The sequence below is a fragment of the Rutidosis leptorrhynchoides genome, chromosome 8 (genome assembly GCF_046630445.1).
Source record: "Rutidosis leptorrhynchoides isolate AG116_Rl617_1_P2 chromosome 8, CSIRO_AGI_Rlap_v1, whole genome shotgun sequence".
Lineage (NCBI taxonomy): Eukaryota > Viridiplantae > Streptophyta > Magnoliopsida > Asterales > Asteraceae > Rutidosis > Rutidosis leptorrhynchoides.
The window spans coordinates 70,079,599-70,106,007 of NC_092340.1; positions in this window are offsets into that span (position 1 = coordinate 70,079,599).

A 26,409-nucleotide genomic window follows, 5' to 3' on the forward strand; every position below is an offset into this window, starting at 1 on the left:
AGTTTACCGAAAGGTAATATATGGGACAAGTAAACTGGACGTGTTTCTTTCCTAATACAAGGTTAGCAAGTGGGTGACACAAAACCATAAGTTTTGAGCAAAAATTTTAAAATCTGAAACCCACAAAATCCACAAAAACATTTTACAAACACCGGTGAAGGGTTATTTCGAAAAACTTATCTAGGGTAAAAGCTAGAATGAATTTTCAAAAGATCAAATGTTTTCATAAAGATCCAATTTTTTAAAGGATCTAAATTTTTATAGTCATGTGGGACTGTAAATCACAATGTTACTATCATTGTTCATACCGCCGTATTAAAATCACTGATGTAAAAAGTGTGAAGAATAAAGAAGTGATTCTAGTAAAGTTATATTCAAGTTCTATATTGCTTGAGGACAAGCAACGCTCAAGTGTGAGAATATTTGATAATGCTAAAAACGAACATATATTTTATAGCATTATCCTTTAAGAAAGACAAGCTTTTAGTTGCAATTGTTCTATTTACAAGTGATATTCGTTTAAATAATAAAAGTTGAAGACAAAAGACAGATTCGACGATTTGAAGACGCAAACGACCAAAAAGCTCAAATGTACAAGATACAATCCAAGTGGTTCAAATTATTGATGAGAAACATCTCAAAATTACAAGAGTACAAGTCGCAAAATGCAAAATACAAGATATTAAATTGTACGAAAGGACGTTCGATAATCTGGTGATGATTGATGATGTGATTTGGTGTGTTTTTGGCTCTCAAAACTGATGAAAAAGGTGTATAATTCGTAGCATAGGGTTCCATATATATAGGGATGAAGTAGGGTGTTCCCCAATTAGCAAATCCCTCAAATTCGGCCTCAAATTTTATCCAAAAATAGCTCCAGTCGCAAATTGCGCCTCCCGGCCGTAATTTGCCGCCGGACCGCAAAAACAGCCGCAAAAATGCGCCCAAATTGGCCTTGACCCAACTTCAATTTTACCCAGCCGCAAAAACAACCGCAAAATAGCCGCAATTTGTGTCTGGGACTGATTTTTCCTCTTTTTCTAGTTTAAACCTCATATTTCACATTTTCGATCCAAATCGTTACCCGTTATGAAAACCTTATAAAATAGCTTTTTAAACCTCGAATACACCCATAAAATTCATCTATTAATATCGAACATGATCGGCATTTATGAACTGATCAACTCCCTTACACTTATCATTGTTTATCCTCAAACAATCTTCAACTCAAATCTCTAACCAATGATAAATCATCAAAAGCATAAATAGAACCGCGAAGCCTTGAACTCACTATGAAACATAAATTCCACCGACATTGCTCTCACTTAACCAACTTTCATTTCTCAATTTAAATCATGGTTATACTAGCATCTCGTCTCGAGCAAATACTTCAAAAGTGTAATAGAACCTCGAACTTTGGAATCTTCAAATAAAACATGAGTCAAGTGAGAGCCATCCACCATACGAACTAGATAAAAGAACCATGTACCGTCAATTCCATTGTTTTAAAGGTTTGTGTGCCAGAGTGTCCGAAGACACCCTTTTTGGTTCTCCCGGTGTTTTAGGATCACGACAATATTCTCATGTCCCACCGACTCCCCCGTGACTCTCGGAGCAGGGTGTACAATCGACGAAGGGTCGTGGAATTTAAGTCCCACTTGACTTATAATGAGAAATAGTTTTGTGGATTTAGCCCCATCTAGCTTTATTTTAGCGGTATTATACGCCCCAACAAGGCTCGCGTGTAGGAATATTTATCCAGCCCCTAAACTTGCTGTTTTATGGATTTAGCTCCATCGAGCTCTCGTTTTGTGGTTTTATCCCCAAGCAAGGCTCTCGTTTAGGAATATTTATCCAACCCCTAAACTGGCTGTTTTGCAGCGAACTGCGGGTATAGCTAGTGTCATCCACAGCTAATCCTGGTTTTGGATAGCGACACAGAACAAGTTCAAGCACTAGCATTTGTTCCTGGTATCGAAACAAGATGTGAATGAACAGGAAACGACATTTTGTACTTTTCAATTCGTCAAATCATGGGTTATAACTGCAAAGACTAAGCTTTGCGCTGGACAATCCTGTTCCAGCTTTACATTGTAATCAATCATACACTGAACAACGCACAGGATTTAACCCACCCGAGTTATTTTTGGTTTGTAACATATTTCGGAAGACTTTACTTCCTTATTCGGATGGAAAAGATACACCCTTTAAACTCTAAATTTTGACTTTCTTTGAAATCATAATTTAATCACCAAAATTTTTTTAACTTTTCAACATTTATGCTCATAAACTATGAGGTTTCACTCTTTTTAATCACGAAGTCAATTTCCATGTTAATACTCATAATATTCATTATGATCACATGTCATTCCCGTTTATCTTTTCAGAATCTTTTTAACAATCTCACACCTGGATTTTTATGAAATTATGATCAAATATTTTGTTCAATCGCAATAATCATAATGTTTTACTCATTTTAAGCTTCAATCCCAAATAATGTATCCCATAAAAAAAATTAATTTCCCCTCTCCCCTACACTTACATCATGCTACGCCCTCGTACGCATGTTTAAGAGTTTACAATACTTATGTGAAAATAAAAGGAAAATTTTAACATATTACCGAGATACTCGCACGTTCACCATTCAATAGTAACCATTGCACACCACTTTGATTCATCATCACGAGTTCCATTTGATTACATTTATCCTTCCATTATAACTTAGAAAAAGAAAAAAGAAAAAGAAAAGCGTAAAAATCTAACTAGCCACTTTCGTAGGGCTCACGATTGCATTTAGCATATGCAATAAGCCTTTAAACCACCCGATTCCCTCGGGTGGACGAGTTTTGTCTCGTGAGGGCTTGCAGTGAACATACCCACAAAGTTCATTTATATAAAAATAAAATAGAAATAAACTAAAAATAATATAAAGAAGACTTACAAACTCTACACAAGTTTGTGTAGTTTTTATTTCCGAGTCGTGCACGCGACTCTTTCCTCACTTCAGCTAATTCCAGGACTGTAGAAGGTTCCTCCTTCTCTCACTTTCTGAGAACCTTCACTATCCCTAACTTTCCTCAACTTAGAATCCAACCACACATCCACCTTAGCTACATGCATTAACTTAAACAATTTATCTTTTTCTTTAGGAGACAAGTTACACATAAGACGGTTGCTCAAAATTTCATCTCCTCTACTTCTAGCATCATGGACCCGTCCATGTAATTTTCTTATAGAACAATCAATCACCGGGTCATCCTTATCTTCCTCTACCTTATCATGCGATCTCATAAAAATAAGTGGTAGATTTTCCTCGTCTCCCCCACACTTAGGCCCTTCAAGATCCTCTAAATTTGAAGACACCTCATAATTAACTTGAGAATTCACCTTCACATTCTTATTCACTTTGATCTTGTGACCTCCAAACCTTTCAACAAGTTTTTCTACAGTTCCCCCAATTACTTTAACTACTCTCCCATCGGATTCTTCAGACTTTTCAAGTGCATCAGCAAGCCCATTCAGAACACAAAAATGATCCATTTTGTTATCACTAGATACATGTTCATTTGATTTTCTCATTGATGGTGGTCGGTAGGGCCTAATCATTTTCGGAGTTACCAAATGTTCCATCTTATCATCTTTCTCAATAAATGTGGACACTGCCATCACGGTTTCTTTCATCGGTAACAAACAAGAGGTGCTAATAGACGAACTCAACTTGGTTTCAAGAACTTGACACAGATTTTTCAATTTCCGCTCAAGATTTTGGTATCGACTCTTGTTGACTCATCAAAATTTCTGCATTAGTTCTTACTTGAGATTCCATGGATTCACTCGTCATACCCTCTTCACTATATTTTCTTACCTCATCTTTCTCTTTCACATCCGGTGCATACTTTCGAACCTGGTCATGCTTAGTACCTGTAGTGACCCGTCCTAATCCATCTGGACCAAGTCTTCAACAGTTGGTCCCATTACGAGGTTCTAACCTCTATATGCCATGAACGACTCCATGTAATATGAGCAATTGCACAGCGGAAGATTTCTTTTATACCCGAGAATAAACATGCTTTAAAGTGTCAACCAAAAGGTTGGTGAGTTCATAAGTTTATCATAAAACAATAAAATTCATCATTTTGATAGACCACATGATTTAAATGCTGCATGGTACAAATGGGCCCGAATCCTATACCCACCTGTAATGTACATGCGATATCTTTTAAATACAGTACACCTTTCTCATGTACGAAATCTTTTTTTTCCATAAATCTTAGTAACCGTACACATATCTCGTGCACAAAAACTAATACACATAACCTGTGTATAAAAATCATTCTCTCGATACATAACATTCACATTAATTGGTGGCAATTATCATGTCCACATAATTCAATGGTGGCAATTATCATGTCCACATAATTCAATGGTGGCAATTATCATGTCCACATAATTCAATGGTGGCAATTATCATGTCCACATAATTCAATGGTGGCAATTATCATGTCCACATAATTCAATAATAATCCGCAGAACTTCTGTCTGCATAATAATTCATTCGAGGAATGTTTTTCTTGTGTCTATCTCTTCAAACATTTATAAAAGCATTGCATGTATTCGTAGTTCAAAATATATTTCAAAAGCATTTAATAAAATAGTTGTAAAAATAGCGCATGTATTATCAGTCCCAAAAATGTAAAGAGTAAAAGGGAATCAAATGAACTCACGATACGATATTTTGTAGTAAAAATATGCATACGACGGAACCTAACAATGCAGGGTTGAACTCGGATTCACGAACCTATATCAAGTATATATATTAACACATTATAATATAAATCACTTAAGTTTATATATTTTGTTATGTATTAAGATTAATATTCTTATATATAATTTTATTAATATTTATAATACCTTATGATACTTATTTGATATTTAATTAATGTTATATCAATAATATTAGTTAAAACATAATTTTATGTAATATTAGTATACTTTATGTAATAAGTATATTTATATATATATATATATATTTATATATATCTTTGGTTTTGTAAAATTAATAATTGTAGTATTTCTAGATTAAGGATACTAATAATACTTAATACTAGTACTTAATACTAGTAATAACAATAACAGTAATAATACAAATAATAATAATAATAATAGTAATAGTAATAATAATAATAATAATAATAATAATAATAATAATAATAATAATAATAATAATAATAATAATAATAATAATAATAGTAATAATAATAATATCAACAATAATAATAATAAGAAGATACTACCTTAGAATAAGCTTCCTAAAAACAAATAGAAAACCGCCTCTGCCCGGGCTCGAACCCGCAACCTCTCGTTCAGAAACACTTGCTCTAACCAATGAACCATTAGCATTTTTCTGATTTTCTTTTCGACTCAATCAAATATAGCTCGTATTATTCTGTTTCTTAATTCTTCTTAAACTAATCGATCAAAACAACGACCATCATCTTCCTTTCACTTTTTCATCATCAATACTTTGTATTATCAACATTGTATTCATCATAACATCATGATTTATTATCACGTAAGCACCATCATATCACTATCATCGTTCATTATTATTATATTTGTTATCGTCATTATCTAATCGAATTTCATCATCTATATCATAACCTTAATCATAATCAAAATCAAAATCTTAATCCTTTTATCATTATGATCATTACTCCACCTCCATCATAATATTATCATCATGATCATCATGATTATTACTCGCGTATTATCAACCCCTCTCTTGGCGCATGATCTATATCCAAAACTACTAATAAAATGATTCAAAATTTTTTATTTTTTTTTATAACTTGGCCCGTAATAAAAAAAATATCGGTTTGCATTCCTTTAAACTCTCATGTGGCCAACTTATAATTCCAAACCTACAATTCTTTACATCCCACTACCGTATCACTTTAATAAAGAAGAACTAAACGTGCTTGTTATACGAACATCTCTTTCTTATTGCAGAAGGAGTCAGGAAAGAAAAACAAAATAGATAGTGACATGTAACAAATTCGTACACTTATTTATATTTATTTCTTTCAGATAGTACGAATGATATGAAATTAATTTTTGGTTTATAATGAAGATGGAATCGACATTGTTCAATTAGCAGGCATGAATCAATCACGAGCAGTAGAAGAAGGAATAAAGCAGATAAAAAGATATAAAGCTGAAGTTGATCTCTAACTGAATTGTATCTGTGGTTGAATTGGAGTCGATAGAAGGAATCATTCAAGAAGAGGAAAGGATAAAAAAAATAGAAAGTGAAGAGTGATGGCTAACAGATTTTGTGGTTACTTGATTGTCTTATTGAAGTGCAGATTCGATGGGTAAAATTTTCAAACAGGCAGGACAATAATATTCAATCAAGAAGAAGAGAAAAAAAATATATTAACCAGATAGTGAAAGCTAACAGATTCCGAACCATATCTGATTTTGATATCTACAAATCTTGTATCTTATTGAAATATTATATCTATTGTTGATTTCTAGCAGATTATGATTTCTAACTGAAATTGTATTTAATTAGTTGTCTTATTACAAAGATTTGATTCAGTTTACTTTTACATGCAGAAGAAGAGAAGAAAAATATAGTTGGACAGGGACGTGAAACAGAATTAAAGAAAATTACTTGATCAAGATTAGATAGAAACAAAATGATAAAAATTGATGTGGATATGAAACAGATTTGATTCGTATCAGATTTTTACAAATATATATATATATATATATATATATATATATATATATATATATATATATATATATATATATATATATATATATATGTATATATATGTATATATATATATATATCTTTAATTAACAATTAGTATTAAAAATATATTAATAATAATACTTTTAATATGAATATAATAATAATAATAATATCAGTAGTAGAATAATAAAAATGATAATTGTTAGTAATATTGTTATTAATGATAATAATATATATTTTGATAAAAATAATAATAATAACTATAAAAATGATAAATGATAATAATATTAATAAATAATAATGATAACTGTAACAATAACAATAACAATAATACATACTAATAATATCTAAATTACAACTAGGTTAGTCATTTGGGTAATAGTATTTATAACTATATATATATATATATATATATATATATATATATATATATATATATATATATATATATATATATATATATATATATATATTCATTTACAATTAATTGTTCGTGAATCATCGGAAGAAGGGTAATTGCATATATGAAAATAGTTCAAAATTTTTGAGACTCAACATTACAGTTCTTTGCTTATCGTGTCTAAATCATATAAAGATCAAGTTTAAATTTGGTCAAAAATTTCCGGGTCGTCACAGTATCCAAAAAAAACAATCCTGGACATCCGGTGTATGTAATGAATTAAAAATATTAATCCGTGATCTCTTATTACCAAAAGAAATGTCCATAACTCCGGTTCTACAATTTATAAGAGCATCAATTATGGCCAAAAATGGACAACCAAGAATTATCGTCGGTTGGGTATCCTAAAGGTGGTCTCTGGGTCCATAACTATAAAATCTACCAGGTAATAAAAGTCTTCCACTTTCACAATCACATTTTCCTACATACCCCTTGGAGTTCTCATTGACCGATCCGCAAGTTGGACGAGAATATCAGTATGTTTTAAAGTTCCCAACTCGTATCGGTCAACAAGGCTCGATGGAAGTATGTTAATACTAGCCCCTAAGTCCAATAAAGCCTTTTTAATATTAAAATTCCCTACCGTAACTGAAATTAATGGTGTCCCCAGGTCCTTAAACTTAGGTAGAAGTGAACCCGAAATTACAACACTCACTTTTTCAGTTAATTTTACCTTTTTGGGTAATGATGCGTTGAGTTTACGCTTTTGAACACACAAATCTTTTAAAAACCTAGCATGTGCAGGAATTTGTTTGATTGCATCAATAAGTGGAATATTTATTTTTAATTGTTTAAATGTTTCCCATATATCATCCGTTTTCGGTCCCTTTTTCCCATAACGGAATTGGTTCGGGGACTCCAAAGCCTTAGCTAATAGAATGGTATTAGTTTCCATGTCCGGTTTCCCAAACTTTTCAACTACCAGTTTTTCAACACTTAACCCAACCCCATTACCATCTGTAACATCACTTTCCTTGTTTTCAACAATGTCATCATCCTCATCAAAAACAATAGAAGACTTACCTGAACCACGCTTAGTCTTTAATTTCTTGGTTGCCTCGAATTGGTTGTTATAAGTCTTTCCACTTCGCAAAGTTCCTACCATGTTTACACCATGACCTTTACCATTTTCTTTGTGATTTGGATTTAAAACCGTGTAACTTGGAATGGTACACGGTTCCCTTGTTCCCTTACTTTCAGCCACATTACCAATTTCTTTAGCCAACGTACCAATAGATTTATTTTGAACCTCCACTATCCTTCGCATCTCAGAAATAAACACATTCATCTTTGTATCCGAACTTGATGGTTGATTTGGTGGAGCATTGCTTTGGTTTTGATTTTGGTGACTTTGATTTTGACTTTAGGTTTGGTAATGGTTTTGGTGTTGGTTTGGTGTATACAATGTGTTGTTGTTGTTGTTCCAACTGAAGTTTGGATGATTCCTCCACCCTGGATTGTTGGTGTTAGAATATGGATCATATTTTTACCCTTGAACCTCGTTCACTTGCTCTTCCATTATTGGTGGGTTCCATTGCCTACATCCATTTGCATAATGTGAAGCATCCCCGTATAGTGAACACACTTCCTGAACCTGTACATAATTAAAACTACCCCCTGCTTCGGGTTGTTAAACATTAGAATTAACATCTTTATCTCATCTAATTCCTTTTCAAAATTTCTAGACGACCCTCCTGAAGTGGACACTTGGTTAACTTGGGAAGAATTTTGAGTTTTACGTTCAACCAAAGCTTGAGTTTTTGAACCCTTGCTCAATTGCTAGAAAAATGCCCACTCATCCTCACTACTTCGAGTCATAAACACACCACTACTAGCCGCTAATATGAATTGTCTATTTTGTGAGTCAAGACCATCATAAAAAACTTTGACAAGTTCCTATTTCGGTATTTCATGGTAGGGACAAGATCTAAGTAATTCCTTCAGACGTTCGTATGCTTCATGAAAAAGTTCACCTGGCAATTGCCTAAAAGACTTAATTTGCATATGCATATCCGAAGTTTTACTTATCGGGTAGAATTCCTCAAGGAACTTCTTTTTCATCACCGCCCAAGTAAGAATACTTTGGGCGGGCAAGGACAAAAACCATCTCTTAGCTTTATCTTTTAATGAATAAGGAAAAAGACGAAGACGTACCCCTTCATCAGTGAAGCCGTTTACCTGATTTGTACCACACATTTCATTGAACTCTGTTATATGCTCATATGGTTCTTCGTTAGCCGTACCTCGGTAGGTAGGCAAAATAGCAATGAGTTGTGGTCGAACCTCAAAGCGCTGCTTATTTCCCGCATTTGGAGCGGGAAAAAACAATGGGTGAGTGATCCTCATGATCACCCGGTTGGTAATACGAGTCCACTTCTCTTTCACCTTCAGCCATTACAGTTGGTTTAACAAAAATTTCCAGGTTGAGCTGGTCGGATAACCTTAGGGCATTTAAGGTTTACCCTAAGTGAGGTGGAAGCTGGTCCAGGTTGAGCTACGGGTTCCTCTACAACCTCTAAGGCTGGAACCACAGCGGGTTCAACTGGTTCTTGTTGTGCTGGGTTCGGAAGAGGTATCCCCACTGCCTCATAATATACATGGATTCTGGCATCTACGGGATTAGCCAACCAATTTGGTATTGGTGCCGTGAATTGATTGTCTAGTAGCACTGATCGGTGTCGAATGGCCGGTCAAAAATAGCCTAATTACTCTACTTTAGATAGGGTAAGTAGGATTCGTTTCACGAGAAATAGTGGTTAATAGCAAGCAATTTCAGGATTTGTTTGTTTGTTTAACTAAGAGCTACAAAGATTAATCAACTAAATTAAAGCTGAAAACTTAAACTAAAGTGCAATTGAAAAGATTGAAATGTAAGCAATGAGAGTAAAGCATTTATTCTTTCACAATCCTAATATAACATGCATTCATTCAAATAAGTATTATGTTTACCAAATATTGATCAAATCTCATAAACATGACTTCTTAAGTTCATCAATTCCACTATCTTGGGATTGAACTATGCAACCTAGACAATATATCTTTATCCTTAATCTAATTAACACTAAGTTGGATCAAGAACACAATGTTAAATCACAATAATTCAACTTGCAATAACAAAATCATAGAACTTGCATTGATCAACAATTGATTGGTTTACAATATCATAATCCAAAATTCATAAGTATTAAAACATCATAAACCACATAAACTTGAATGAAATAATACATGTTTAATTGTTCATGGAAAGGATAAAGATAAGAAGACTAGCCAAGCATGTTGGTGATGATGATCATGGTTGTTTCTTGAAGTTGCATGATGAACACTCCTTAAATCCTAGCTTGAATCCTTGATTGATGATGTGATTTGGTGTGTTTTTGGCTCTCAAAACTGATGAAAAAGGTGTATAATTCGTAGCCTAGGGTTCCATATATATAGGGATGAAGTAGGGTGTTCCCCAAGTAGCAAATCCCTCAAATTCGGCCTCAAATTTTATCCAAAAATAGCTCCAGCCGAAAATTGCGTCTCCCGGCCGCAATTTGCAGCTGGACCGCAAAAACAGCCGCAAAAATGCGCCCAAATTAGCCCTGACCCAACTTCAATTTTACCCAGCCGCAAAAATAACCGTAAAACAGCCGCAATTTGCGCCTGGGACTGATTTTTCCTCTTTTTCTCGTTTAAACCTTGTATTTCGCATTTTCAATCCAAATCGTTACCCGTTATGAAAACCTTATAAAATAGCTTTTTAAACCTCGAATACACCCATAAAATTAATCTCTTAATATCCAACATGATCGGCATTTATGAACCGATCAAACATCGGAGTGTTCATCTTCACCTCCGCAAAACGTACCATCTGCATACCCTGTGTACCTGGAACAGGAATATTTTCATTTCTACAAGTGGTTAGTGCATCATGTATAAAGATACAGAAAAAGCTTTTGAGACGACCCATCCTAATCCACCTGGACGAATGCATCAACATTTGGTCCAATTGCGAGGTACTGACCTCTATATGATACGTTTTACAAAAATTGCATTCGTTTTTAAAAGACAAACTTTCATTTCAACGAAAGTTTACAAATATGCATACCAATGATATTATCATGTTTCCCAAATATCATTGACTAATCTATCATTCATCTATTAATAATCTTTTTGAACTCAAATGATTTGAACGCAACATATTTTGAAATATGCCATGAATGACTCTAAGTAATATCTTTAAATTGAGCATATGCACAGCAGAAGATTTCTTTCATACCTGAGAATAAACATGCTTAAAAGTGTCAACCAAAAGGTTGGTAAGTTTATTAGTTTATCGTAATCAATCATTTCCATAATTTTAATAGACCACAAGATTTTCTTATTTATAAACAGAATCCTCTCGTCTGCATAAAGATAAAATCATGCATATGAATTGAACACCTGGTAACCGAAATTAACTTTAATGCATAGAATATCCCCAAACAGAACCTCTCGTCTGTATAATATAAACCTCGAAGTACTAAAGCCATCCATAATGAATGGGGGTTGTTAGGCCCAATAGATCTATCTTTAGGATTCGCGTCAATTAGGGTGTTTGTTCCCTAATTCTTAGGTTACCAAGCTAAAGGGCGATATTCGGTCTAATAATCCAACCATAGAATGTAGTTTTGAGTACTTGTGTCTATTTCGTCAAACATTTATAAAAGCAGCGCATGTATTCTCAGTCCCAAAAATATATATTGCAAAAGCATTTAAAAAGGGAGTAATGAAACTCACGATACGATATTTTGAAGTAAAAATATGCATACGACGGTACTGAACAATGCAGGGTTGGCCTCGGATTCACGAACCTATATCATATATATATATATATATATATATATATATATATATATATATATATATATATATAACACATATAATTGAAGTCGAATAGATTTATGTATTATTATTAATATAACTGTTAATAATTTATGTGTTTCATTATTAACTTAAATATATTTATTTTATATACTTTAAATGAATAATTTTATTCAATATACTTTTATTAAATATATTTTTATATAACTAACTTTTATTGTAATGATAATAATAATATTAACAGTAATATTGATGATAATAATAATATAGTTGTAATAATAATAATAATGGTAAAAGTAATAATAATGATAATAATAATTTTAAAAATGATAAAAAAATATTAATAATAATGTTAATACTAATAATAATAATAATAATGATAAAAATAATAAACATGATAATTGTAATAAAAATATTAATTTTAATAATAATGATAATAAATAATAAAAATGATAAAAATAATAATAATGATAATGTTAATTCTAATATCTTTTTTAAAATCATTTAATTACTTAAATTATTTCAATATACTTGTATGGTTATAATAATAATGTAGTATGTTATTAAATCATAATTATCAATATCAAAGTGTTAAGGTAAAAGTTCGGATCAAAGTTATACCCTCGGTGTACATGATCAGAGAACGATTAGCAACAACAACGAAGACTCGAGTGGTTATGATAATCTCAATCTAATTATCATCATTTCAATTTCATTCGAATCATCATCCTCATCATCATAAATCATAACCTCATGATCATCACTAATGATCATCAATATCTTAACCGATCGTCATCATCATTAACTTATTATTTCGAGTATCATTATTCATTATCATATATCATATATTATATATCATATATCATATATCATCATGTGTAACATCACCACGACATCACCATGCTCATCATAACATAACCCGTTCATCATCTCGATCATCATCCTCAATATCGTCCTCGAACCCTCATAAATATCATGTATCGTGTTTTAGGCTCAACCGAGGGGATACGACTCAACAGGCCAAATCACAACTTCATAAGCCCAAAGAGAATAGGAACACATGGCCCAATAGAAAAAGGAAAAGAATTACTCTGCCCAATAGAAAAGCCAAAACACGAGCCCAACATGTGTAAATAATCAATTAAATGAGTGTGGGTTTGTCTCGGCCTAATTTACTAATTACGGCCCAAGTGAATGTTCAGTTTTATAAAGGAAAATGAATCCGAAGCTGGAGACAGGAATACTAGCAACCGTATAATTAAATTAACAAGTTACACAAGTGGTTTGTCTGGTAACACAGGAACAGAAATTGCCTCGTTTTCTCCTTTACAGCTCCTCGTATATCATTAAAACAGAACAAGGAGTGTACAACAGCAGTATTTCAATGGGGTTTTGGTCTATTTATATCGAACCAGAAACATTAAGGAAATAGTGATTCACGGTTTGGTTTTAGGAAGTGTTCGAAGGTGTTTGAGGATGATCAAAAACAGACAGAAACACGCAGCAGTAGCTGCAATTTGGTGGTTACATGTGGGTTGCGGTGGTGATGTTCATAACAGCAAAAATATAGATTTTTTGTTGTGATTTACGATTAAGAAGATGAGATAAATACATAAAGAGAGTGAAGTGGTTGTGGTTGTTTTACAGTAAAAAGAGACAGAATAACAAACGTAGCTGTAGCAGCGTGCCTGTTTCAATCTAGAGCCGTTCAAGATGGATTCTAACATGATTAGTTTTGGTTTTATATAGGTTTTTAGTAAGGGTAAACGATGGTGGTGATGTCTGATCAGCAGGGGCGGAGGGGGGGGGGGGGTCAAGTGGGGTCAGCCGCCCCCGACGATTTCGAAATTTTAGTGTAAATTTTTTCGGTTTTTCGATTTTGCCCCAGGTGGAATTTTTTTGCCCCAAACCTTTCATATTTTGCCTCAAAACCTTCATATTTTGCCCTAAAACCTTCGTATTTTGCTCAAAAACCTCTAAATTTTGCCTAAAAACCTCTATATTTTGTCAAAAAAAATTCCTTACTTTTAATTTTTTTTTTGCCCCAGTGAAATTTTTTCCTGGATACGCCATTGCTGATCAGAACAGACGCATGACTGGGATAGTTACAGTGAACCGTGGCACCATTATTCTCTTTATTTACATAGGAAACGTACAATAGCATAACCTTGTTTGTGTGGCTATTCTATATCCATAGAAAATAGAAAAATAATAGAAGGAAATGAGTGATCGTGAAAGGCAAATAGAAGAAAATAAAAGAGAGAGAGAGAAGATGAGGAAGAGAGGTGAAGGTTGTGCTCATGAGTTTGTGAAGGCGGTTGGTTGATGAACGAATGCAATATGCATTCTCAAATATATACATACAATTACAGTAGTGCGTTCTTGATTGAGAAAAAGATGTAAAAAGGAATATGGATGGTGATGGTTTTGTGATCCAAAGGTGGTGGCAATGGTTGATCATAAGTGATGATGGAACCTTGGTGGTGGTCTCGGGTTGTTGGTTTTGTGGGTGTTTAGTATTGATAAAACAAGAATAAGAGAATGATGATGGGATTTCGTGTAGTAGCAGTGAAGGACTATGGATGATGGTTGTAGTAATGAAGAAGATGATATGAGAAATATAGGTTGTAGTAATGAAGAAGATGATATGAGAAATGGTTTGATATCCTTGAATGTATCATATGTATGTGTATATGTAAATAAGATAGATATTAGATAGATAATGATAGATATAGATGTGTAACGGAAAGTGAAGAATTAAGAGACAAGTGGATGTGTTTGTTTGTAAGTAAAACAATACTAATCAACATTTTACTACCTCAAATACGAATGAATTAAACACAAGTGGAATTCAATGATTTCACACTGTGTCACTAGCAGCCTTATATTTTACTTCATTTACCGACAGTTTTTCACGGAGTGCTCTATCGTGCCCGTTGTTAATCAGTGGCGGATAAAAGTCCACAGAAAAATTCTATATTTTTACAGTAATTATATTTATTTATTTCAATCATTATGGTATAAAAATTAGTTATTAATTCATTAAAATTATTAAATAAAAATTAAATCACTATCCGCGCTCGATCATGGGTAAAATATAAAAAGTGTTAAAATTTAATAATTAGATCCTAAATATACTTTTAATAAACCTATAATTTATATAACTCATTTTCGAATCACCATTTATTTTAAAATCACATAAGTTCGTATTTAACTTGTTTATCATCGAATAGTGTTACCGTCGTTTACTAAATAGATTCGAAATCACAAAATATATATTTAATATACTTTATTTATATATGTAGATATGTTTTAAATAATAATTATCATAATATCATATTTTTATTTTATTTTACATAATTAATTTTAATAACAATGACATATAATACTTAAAGTTATATTTCCAAATTATTATATTTATATATACATATATATTTAAATACACACAAATCTATTTACAATTATCTGTTCGTGAATCGTCGGAATTGGTCGAAGGTCAATTGAACATATGAAACGGTTCAAAATTTTTGAGACTCAACCTAACATGCTTTTCTTATCGTGTCATAAATATTAAATCGTATCGATAGTTTGATTTAAAAATTAGTCGAAATTTTCTGGGTCATTACAGCTTTCACATGGAACATAAGCACTCCTTGTCTTATCCACTTGAGCCTGAACCAGATCTCATAGTAGTTCTGCATAATCTGGGTTTTATACTCTAGTGAATGAGTAGAATAGCTTCAGCATTGGGATCGTCAAGCTGTCAGATCCACTAATTGTCATCAGAAAACACCTGTTTGTGATCGAGAAGATCACATACCACCTGAAGTGTAAATACTTCTTCTAAAACTTAGCAGGTGTAACAGATGTATCTCCACTATATCCCAGCTGGAAGATTGAGTTCATCATTTGCTGAGTAGAAGGAAAAGTATGAGCATTCTCCATAAGAGGAAGCTGAAATAACCTTCGGAAGTCAGCCTTGGTAATCCTCCTTGGTCCATTTACCCCCCTCAACTCAAACTCAAACCTAGCATGTTTTCCATGAGGATTAGCAGCAGTAGGTTGTGTGGCCTCAACAAACTTGATAGTTCTGTTAAGAATTCTCAAATCTGTACATGCACACTGACAGTATTGCTTAAGGCAGCCCATAGTTGATGCCTTTCCAGAATAGCAAGCCAAAAATTACCTGGTATGTTGGTTTCAGTGTTGATAAAGTGATTGTTCGTCGTTGGGCTGTTTAATAAGAAATAGAAGATCACAAAATATTAACATTAAGCATATATCTCTATTCTTATTTAATTTACAGTCCTTTGTATTTTTTAATTTTATGATTTTTATAGATTTTATAAGTTATAAAAATCAATTATTCAAATTATTTACAAGTATTTGACAGTCATGATATCCGATTTAAGCTTTCAAACAATTAGTACAAGTATCATGATTTATCAAATAAGAAAACAAAAAATCTAACACTTAGTCATTTTATCCAAAAAATTTAGCAGATTCGATAACCATGAAATTTTGCAGATTTGGTTACTAAACATGCTTTTCTCTGCACTTTGATGAACTAGATTAAGCATGTAAGTTTTTCAAATTCAAATCATGAAGTTTTATGCTACCAAAGATCGGACTCGGTATGCAGACCAAATATCAGATTCGGTAACTTCAAATTTCACATATTATATCCTTAACATGCATTTCTAGTCATATAACACTCATGTTCTTAACCAGAATTAATTTTAAACTCAAGAGAATCAAATAATCATGCTATCATGTTGAACAGACTCGGTAACTGTAGCATAAACACATTCGGTATATACAGAATCCATAAAACACGAATTAATCATGCAATCTGGGTCATTTTTATGATAGATCAATAAATTAATCATTGAATAGACTTTATCTCATGTCAGTCAATCACTTGAATCTGATTTAATCGAAGTTTTAAAGTTTTAAAATTCAGATTCGGTTTTTCCTGTGATTTTCAAATTAAAGGTCTACATCAAGTAATTTTTGATCTTTTCTGGTTTATAAACATACATTCAACTCAGATCTACAATATGTTGTACAAAAACTTGATTTAATAGATGATTTACCAAGGATTTGAAGAAAAAGATGAACGGATTCGGTAGATTAGGCAGACTCGGTAGATTAGGCAAACTCAGTATATGCTTTTGAAAACATAAGAGTCTTTGACTTTGACTCCTCTATTTATATATACCGAATATGAGTCAAAATTGGGCTTTACCGAATGGGCCTTAAATACCGAATGCAGTCCATTTTAAAATTTTAATCAATTTAACTTCAAACTTTGACAAATCATTATTCACAAGTTTATTATACTATCATTAAGCTTTTAAGATTGAATGAATTTTGAGCATTTTGAGACTTACCGAATCTGGACTTTTTGTTTTCAGACTCGGTATAATGCTAAAAATAGCATTTATTCATGAAAAATTCAAATCTTTTTAGATTTTAATCTTTTTAATTTTTTATGAATTTTCTAAGATCAAGATTTGTACTTATAGAATTTTGAAATATGTACAAAGTACAATCTTCAGTGATACCAATTGACAGAACGGGTTGCAAACTGAGATGTATACAAGCCAAAGTGACTGTTATCAATTTAAAACACAAGTTTTTTATGAATTCACTTTTGAAAACAATTTTCTTTTTCATTTTCTCCCTTTCTCCCCCTCAAAATATGATATACACTTGAGTAAATCACCATTTTGATCATCCCACAAGAAAATTTAATAATTCCCTCTTGGAACAGAATATCAATCAGTTACCTCCCCCTATCGTAACTATTGAAATATAAGCATAAGGAGTTAATCATGAAAGCAAAAGCTCCCCCTAGAAAGATAATATCTAAACCATTCATTTGCTCCCCCTAGATAGTTGATATTCCCCCTAAACACAAGATCCCAGGAATAAGGTCCTATAAAACTAAGGAAATTAAACACTATACTCAACTCTGCCTATTTGTTGAATCTAGAACTTTAGCCTAACTTCATCTAAAGGTTTATTTAACATGTCGGGTAATTGTACTTTTGTAGGTACGAAGTATAATTCTACTTCTCCCTTTTCTACATGGTCCTTAATAAAGTGATAATGAATATCTATGTGTTCAGTCTTAGAATATGGACCGGGTTGATAGTAATTGCAATTGCACTTTGTGAATCACAGTATATCGAGGTCTTAGTAATCTTAAAGCCATAGTCTAATTAAGTTTGCATCCACAAAACTTGAGAATAACAGTGAGCTACAGCAATGTACTCAGACTCAGCTGTTGATAATGAAACACAGGTTTGTTTCTTAGATGACCAACCAACTAACCTATTCCCCAACATCTGAATTGATCCAGAAGTACTTTTCCTATCAATATGGCAACCGCCATGATCCGCATCCGTATAAGCAGTGAGATTGAAATCAGAAACATGAGGATACCAGATTCCAAGGTTAGGTGTACCTTTTAGGTACCGAAAAATTCTAACCACCGCTTTGGAGTGTGATTTCTTAGGGTTGGACTGAAAGTGGGCAAAGATAGTTACAGCAAGTGTAATGTCTGGTCTAGTCGCAGTCAAATACATTAAAGAGCCAACCATGCTTTGATAAAGCGTTATATCAAAGGGTTTGATATCGGCCAACAAGTCACGTTTTTACCCCCAATATTGGGCCCTAAAACCCATAAAGTTCCAAACTTTATCTCAAAAATAAGTGCTTTGTCGGTTGATTTTGTAGATTAATTAATTACATAGGCGATGCAAAAAGAATCAAGTAAAACGGAGCTAAAACGAAGAATCTAGAGCGAAAATGGTGAAAGACAAGAAATCAAGTTACGATCCAGGAAATCCAGCTGACCAGGCAAGCCAAACGGCCTACCAAACGGCCTGCCAAACGGCTTGTCTGGCAAAAAAATGTCCTGCCAAATGGGTTAAGCAAACGACCCCTGCAAACGGGCTGGCTTGGCAAACGGCCTGCCAAACGGACTGCCAGCCGTTTGCAGGCAAAAATCCAGGTCTATTTATAGGGCCTTCTCCATCCATTTCAACATACACTCATATTACAATTCATTTTATATTTTTAAGTTTTAGGTTAGTTTTGAGTAGTAGCTAGCTTAGCTTTTATTTTCTGGAGGATATCTCGGCGAGTCCCTGCGATCTCGGGCAGATTTCTTCAGCCTTTTCGAGTTTTTATCCGAAACGCTTGTCTTTTGTATTAAACATGTATTCTCAACTTTTATGTTTAATAATGCGTTCTGATATTGCCATGATAGCTTAATTAATCTGTATGTTACCATGATAGAAGTTTGGGTTAGCGTAATTATGTTAAATTAGTACGGTTATTGTTGTTATGCTGAACTAGGAAATCTGATAGATTTGTATGCTAGGATCTTAAGAATTGACCAACCTAGCTTGTGATTAGGACTTGTCCACCTATATGAACTTAGCTACTTCATAGGATTAAGACCCCTGGTTATACTATATCTAAAGATTCTATGAACTCGGTATGGCCGGAGTTCCCGAGAGGCATTCAATACGCTTTTAGGACACGGAACTTAGGAATTGAGACATGAATGACCTAGTATACCCATTGACTATTCCAAAGAGACCTCTTAGGATCTGTTAAGATCTAGCTAGTTCCTTGACTGTATGACCCAAATCTATTGCATGTTCTTGTTTGATTGTTGCCCTAGGATTAAGTCATATCAACTGTTTAGGTATCTGCTAGGTTTCTATCTGCTTTACTTTTAGTATATCACTTTAATGCTATATAATATTTGTCTTGGTTTGATCTCATTAGTATGATAAAATGGTTGTTAGTTTTCATTTAAGGTTTTGTCAACTTAACTCGACGGACTCCTTCCGTTTGTGATCAGTGTTCAATCAACACGGCACGTTGTTATTCAGTTAACCAAACTGATAACGAGGGTTAAGATTAGAACTCAACTCACTAATAAATCTAGTGCTTTACTAAGGGTAACCTCCGAGGCATAGTCACGTTCCAATTATATAACCACGTGACATACTTTTCGCTACTCAACGAGAACTCTGAGAGTATAGAGATAAGTAGGTCTGTGTAATTGGCTCATCCAACCAGATCTACACCATTTCAATCATAAGCTTTAATATCAACATAATTACCTTTCCCTAGCCCAAACTAATATCTTGGCCAACATTTCCTTAATTTGCACACTCCGAACATCCTCCCACTTTATTTACCCTTCCGCAATTAGGATTTTAGCTTAAACCAACTACTATCTTTTATCCATGTAATTTAAATAAAAGACAATTATCCACTTGATCTTCAATTCGTTAAACCATTCAAAAGCACGACCCTAGGTTAACTTACACCTTCTACATTAGAAAGTTAAAAGTAAATTTAGGCCCCACACAATATAAATTAAATGACAACTTCTGTGTGCTATACCAAATCTGACGCTCTGCGACTTAACGACACCGCACGAACAAAATCGTCTGTTTTGTCTATATCATTATAGAAGTAGAATCTTTTGGTGCCGTTGCCGGAGATCGAATATTTTGATTGAGAAAGATTTTAAGCAGACAAAGGTATAGTTTGGTGGTGTCTAAGAAAGACATTTATACACGGACTTGGTTGTTGGATTTTCCAAATAGTCTCCAATTATATTGGAACCAAAAGGATCTTGTCTCTCGGTAGTCGGCCTGGCCACCTAGATACCCAGTAATCTGTAAGAAATCCTATCAATTGGAATATCGATAAGGTTAGCGACCGAGTTTCAAGAATAATTGTTTTTATTAAATTATCGATCCTTTTAGTAAATTAATATTTTCTAAAAGTTACTTTTAAGTTTTTCTAAATAGAAAATCATAAAAAAATGGAACAACACAACACCCTTGCTTCTATGCTAAAATCATGCTTAGAAGAAAGAGGAGGACCAATCACCTTAGGAACCGAAGGAACTCCTAAAATCAGTTCACATATGATCAAGCTGGTCAGTATAATCTGTAAATTTCAAGGATTACCTACTGACGATCCAAACTTTCACTTAAACGAATTTATCAGTCTGGTAGACTCATTTAAGAATGAAGAAAGCGAGAAAAATCTTTTGAAACTTTATCTTTTCCAATATTCTCTGTCTTCACACGCTTTAACATGGTTTGATGGTCTTAACCCGAATTCAGTACACTCATGGGAAGAATTAGTCACTAAGTTTTTAAACAAATATCATCCACCTTCCCTGCAAACCTGTTTAAGAAATGACATCAGCAACTTTTCTCAAAAAGAAAACGAGTCATTGTGTCTAGCATGGAATAGAGTAAAAGTAATGCTTAAAAGATGTCCGAATAATTCATTAAGTCGGGCAGACATAATCTGCACGCTTTACAATGGTTTGACCAAGGATGATAAGTCTCTCTTAGACATGGCCTCGCAAGGCAATTTCATGTCCTGAACAACAGACGAAAGACCTCTCCGGAATTAGAATTGAAAAGGTTACCCGAACATCTGGAGTACGCATTCTTAGAAGGATAATCGCAACTCCCTGTAATCATCTCGAAAGACCTCACGCCATATGAGAAGGCAAAATTGGTTCAAGTTCTGAAATCACATAAGAAGGTAATTTCTTGGAATATTTCCGACATAAAAGGAATCAGTCCCACCTATTGCACGCACAAGATCTTCATGGAAGATGATTTCAGACCATCAGTTCAGAGGCAAAGAAGGGTCAATCCTATGATTCAAGAAGTCGTCAAGAAAGAAGTAATCAAACTTCTGGATGCCGGTCTGATCTATCCCATTTCCGATTCACCATGGGTTAGTCCTGTTCAAGTCGTACCCAAGAAAGGAGGAATGACCGTAATCCAAAATGAGAATAATGAACTTATTCCAACACGGGAGGTCACCGGTTGGAGGGTTTGCATAGATTATCGTAAACTTAACTATGCAATCTGGAAGGATCATTTTCCATTACCTTTCATCGATCAAATGTTGGAACGTCTATCAGGAAATGAATTCTACTATTTTCTTGACGGTTTTTCCGGCTACTTTCAAATTCCTCTCGATCCAAAGGACTAAGAAAAGACAAAATTCACATGTCCTTATGGAACATTCGCCTCTCGACGCATGCCCTTTGGGTTATGCAATGCACCAGCTACATTCTAGCGATGCATGGTAGCAATATTCCACGACATGATTGAACGTTGTATGGAAGTCTTCATAGATGACTTCTCAGGTTTTGGTAGTACCTTTGATTCATGCCTTTCTAACCTTGACAAGATGCTAACCCGGTGTGATGATTCGAATTTAGTTCTAAATTGGGAAAAATGTCACTTCATGGTTAAAGAAGGGATAGTTTTAGGACATAAAATTTCAAAAGCAGGAATAGAAGTTGATAAGGTTAAGATTGAGACCATTACTAAACTTCCAGAACCTATCACTGTAAAAGCAGTAAAGAGTTTCCTTGGACATGCCGGTTTTTACCGACGCTTCATCAAAGATTTTTCAAAGGTCACTCGACCTCTCACTCATCTCCTCAGAAAGGAAGTTTCGTTTGTCTTCGATGAAGAATGTAGTAAAGCATTCAACTATCTGAAGAAACAGCTCACACATGCGCCCATCATGATTGCTCCAGATTGGAGTTTACCATTCGAAATTATGTGTGATGCAAGTGACTTCGCAGTTGGCTATGTACTAGGACAATGGAAAGATAAACACTTTCATCTAATCTATTATGCCATCAAAACCTTGACCGGAGCGCAATAAAATTATACCACCACAGAAAAGGAGCTGCTAGCTGTAGTTTTTACCTTCGACAAATTTCGTTCCTATCTCATCCTGTCCAAAACTACGGTTTACATAGATTACTTAGCCCTTAAATATCTATTCACTAAGCAAGACGCTAAACCGAGACTCCTACGATGGATCTTACTCCTACAAGAATTCGATATTGAGATCAAAGATAAGAAAGGAGCAGAGAATGTCGCAGCAGACCATCTCAGTCGTTTGGATAACCCAGCAATGGAACAACTTGCTGAACAAGATATCAGAGATAAATTTCTGGAAGAACAGCTTATGAGCTTAGGAGAAGCTAACATAGGATCGCAATTTACTGATACCCCTTGGTATGCTAACATAGCCAACTACCTAGTTGCTGGAGTAGTACAGAAGGGAATGAGCACATCTCGAAGAAGGAAGTTCTTCAGGGATGCCAAGTACTACTACTGGGAAGATCCATACCTGTTTAGAATTTGCCGTGATCAGATAATTAGGAGGTGCATAGATGAGAAACAAGCAACAGAGGTTCTTTGAAATGTCCCGTTCATATTGATTATAAACGTTCCATATTAATTAATTTCGTCGCGAGGTTTTGACCTCTATATGAGACGTTTTTCAAAGACTGCATTCATTTTTAAAACAACCATAACCTTTATTTTATCGATAAAGGTTTAAAAAGCATTACGTAGATTATCAAATAATGATAATCTAAAATATACCATTTACACATGACCATTACATAATGGTTTACAATAAGAACATATTACATCAAAAATAAGTTTATTGAATGTAGTTTTTACATAATATCATACAAGCATGGACTCCAAATCTTGTCCTTATTTTAGTATGCAACAGCGGAAGCTCTTAATAATCACCTGAGAATAAACATGCTTAAAACGTCAAAAAAAATGTTGGTGAGTTATAGGTTTAACCTATATATTATCAAATCATAATAATAGACCACAAGATTTCATATTTCAATATACATCCCATACATAGAGATAAAATTCATTCATATGGTAAACACCTGGTAATCGACATTAACAAGATGCATATAAGAATATCCCATATCATTCCGGGAAATCCTTCGGACATGATAAAAACGAATTCGAAGTACTAAAGCATCCGGTACTTTGGATGGGGTTCGTTAGGCCCAATAGATCTATCTTTAGGATTCGCGTCAATTAGTAGATCGGTTTACTAATTCTTAGGTTACCAAGCAAAAGGGGCATATTCGGCTTCGATCATTCACCCATATAATGTAGTTTCAATTACTTATGTCTATTTCGTAAAACATTTATAAAACTGCATGTATTCTCATCCCAAAATATTAGATTTTAAAAGTGGGACTATAACTCACTTTCACAGATTTCTACTTCGTCGGAAAGTAAGACTTGGCCACTGGTCGATTCACGAACCTATAACAAATATGTACATATATATCAAAGTATGTTCAAAATATATTTACAACACTTTTAATACATTTTGATGTTTTAAGTTAATTAAGTCAGCTGTCCTCGTTAGTAACCTACAACTAGTTGTTCACAGTTAGATGTACAGAAATAAATCGATATATATTATCTTGAATCAATCCACGACCCAGTGTATACAAGTCTCAGGCTAGATCACAACTCAAAGTATATATATTTTTGGAATCAACCTCAACCCTGTATAGCTAACTCCAGCATTACTGCATATAGAGTGTCTATGGTTGTTCCAAATAATATATACATGAGTCGATATGATATGTCAAAACATTTGCATACGTGTCTATGGTATCCCAAGATTACATAATATATTAGAATACATGTATAATACAATATAAGTTAGCTAGGATATGATTTGTATAGAATTGTTAATATTTCCCCTAGCTACAAAAATAAAAAAAATATTCAATCTTGTTTTACCCATAACTTCTTCATTTTAAATCTGTTTTGAGTGAATCAAATTGCTATGGTTTCATATTGAACTCTATTTTATGAATCTAAACAGAAAAAGTATAGGTTTATAGTCAGAAATATAAGTTACAAGTCGTTTTTGTAAGAGGTAGTCATTTTAGTCGAAAGAATGACGTCTTGATGACCATTTTGAAAAACATACTTCCACTTTGAGTTTAACCATGATTTTTGGATATAGTTTCATGTTCATAAGAAAAATTATTTTCCCAGAATAACAACTTTTAAATCAAAGTTGATCATAGTTTTTAATTATCAAACCCAAAACAGCCCGCGGTGTTACTATGACGGCGTATGTCCGGTTTTACGGTGTTTTTCGTGTTTCCAGGTTTTAAATCATTAAGTTAGCATATCATATAGATATAGAACATGTGTTTAGTTGATTTTAAAAGTCAAGTTAGAAGGATTAACTTTTTTTTTGCGAACAAGTTTAGAATTAACTAAACTATGTTCTAGTGATTTCAAGTTTAAACCTTCGAATAAGATAACTTTATATGTATGAATCGAATGATGTTATGAACATCATTACTACCTCAAGTTTTGTGGATAAACCTACTAGAAAAGAGACAAATGTATCTAGCTTCAAAGGATCTTGGATGGCTTGAAAGTTCTTGAAGTAGAATCATGACACGAAAACAAGTTCAAGTAAGATTTCCACTCGAAATAAGATTGTTATAGTTATAGAAATTGAATCAAAGTTTGAATATGAGTATTACCTTGTATTAGAAAGATATCTTATTGTAAATAAGAAAGATTTCTTGAAGTTGGATGATCACTCTACAAGATTGGAAGTAAGCTAGCAAACTTGGAAGTATTCTTGATTTTATGAAACTAGAACTTGTAGAATTTATGAAGAACACTTAGAACTTGAAGATAGAACTTGAGAGAGATCAATTAGATGAAGAAAATTGAAGAATGAAAGTATTTGTAGGTGTTTTTGGTCGTTGGTATATGGATTATATATAAAGGATGTGTAATTTTGTTTACATGTAAATAAGTCATGAATGATTACTCATATTTTTGTAATTTTATGAGATATTTCCTGCTCGGTGCTAAATGATGGTTCCCTCATGTGTTAGGTGACTCACATGGGCTTCTAAGAGCTGATCATTGGAGTGTATATACCAATAGTACATACATCTAAAAGCTGTATATTGTACGAGTACGAATACGGGTGCATACGAGTAGAATTGTTGATGAAACTGAACGAGGATGTAATTGTAAGCATTTTTGTTAAGTAGAAGTATTTTGATAAGTGTCTTGAAGTCTTTCAAAAGTGTATCAATACATATTAAAACACTACATGTATATACATTTTAACTGAGTCGTTAAGTCATCGTTAGTCGTTACATGTAAATGTTGATTTGAAACCTTTAAGTTAACGATCTTGTTAAATGTTGTTAACCCAATGTTTATTATATCTAATGAGATGTTAAATTTTTATATTATCATGATATTATGATATATTAATATATCTTAATATGATATATATACATTTAAATGTTGATACAACGATAATCGTTACATATATGTCTCGTTTCGAAATCATTAAGTTAGTAGTCTTGTTTTTACATATGTAGTTCATTGTTAATACACTTAATGACATGTTTACTTATCATTTATCTTGA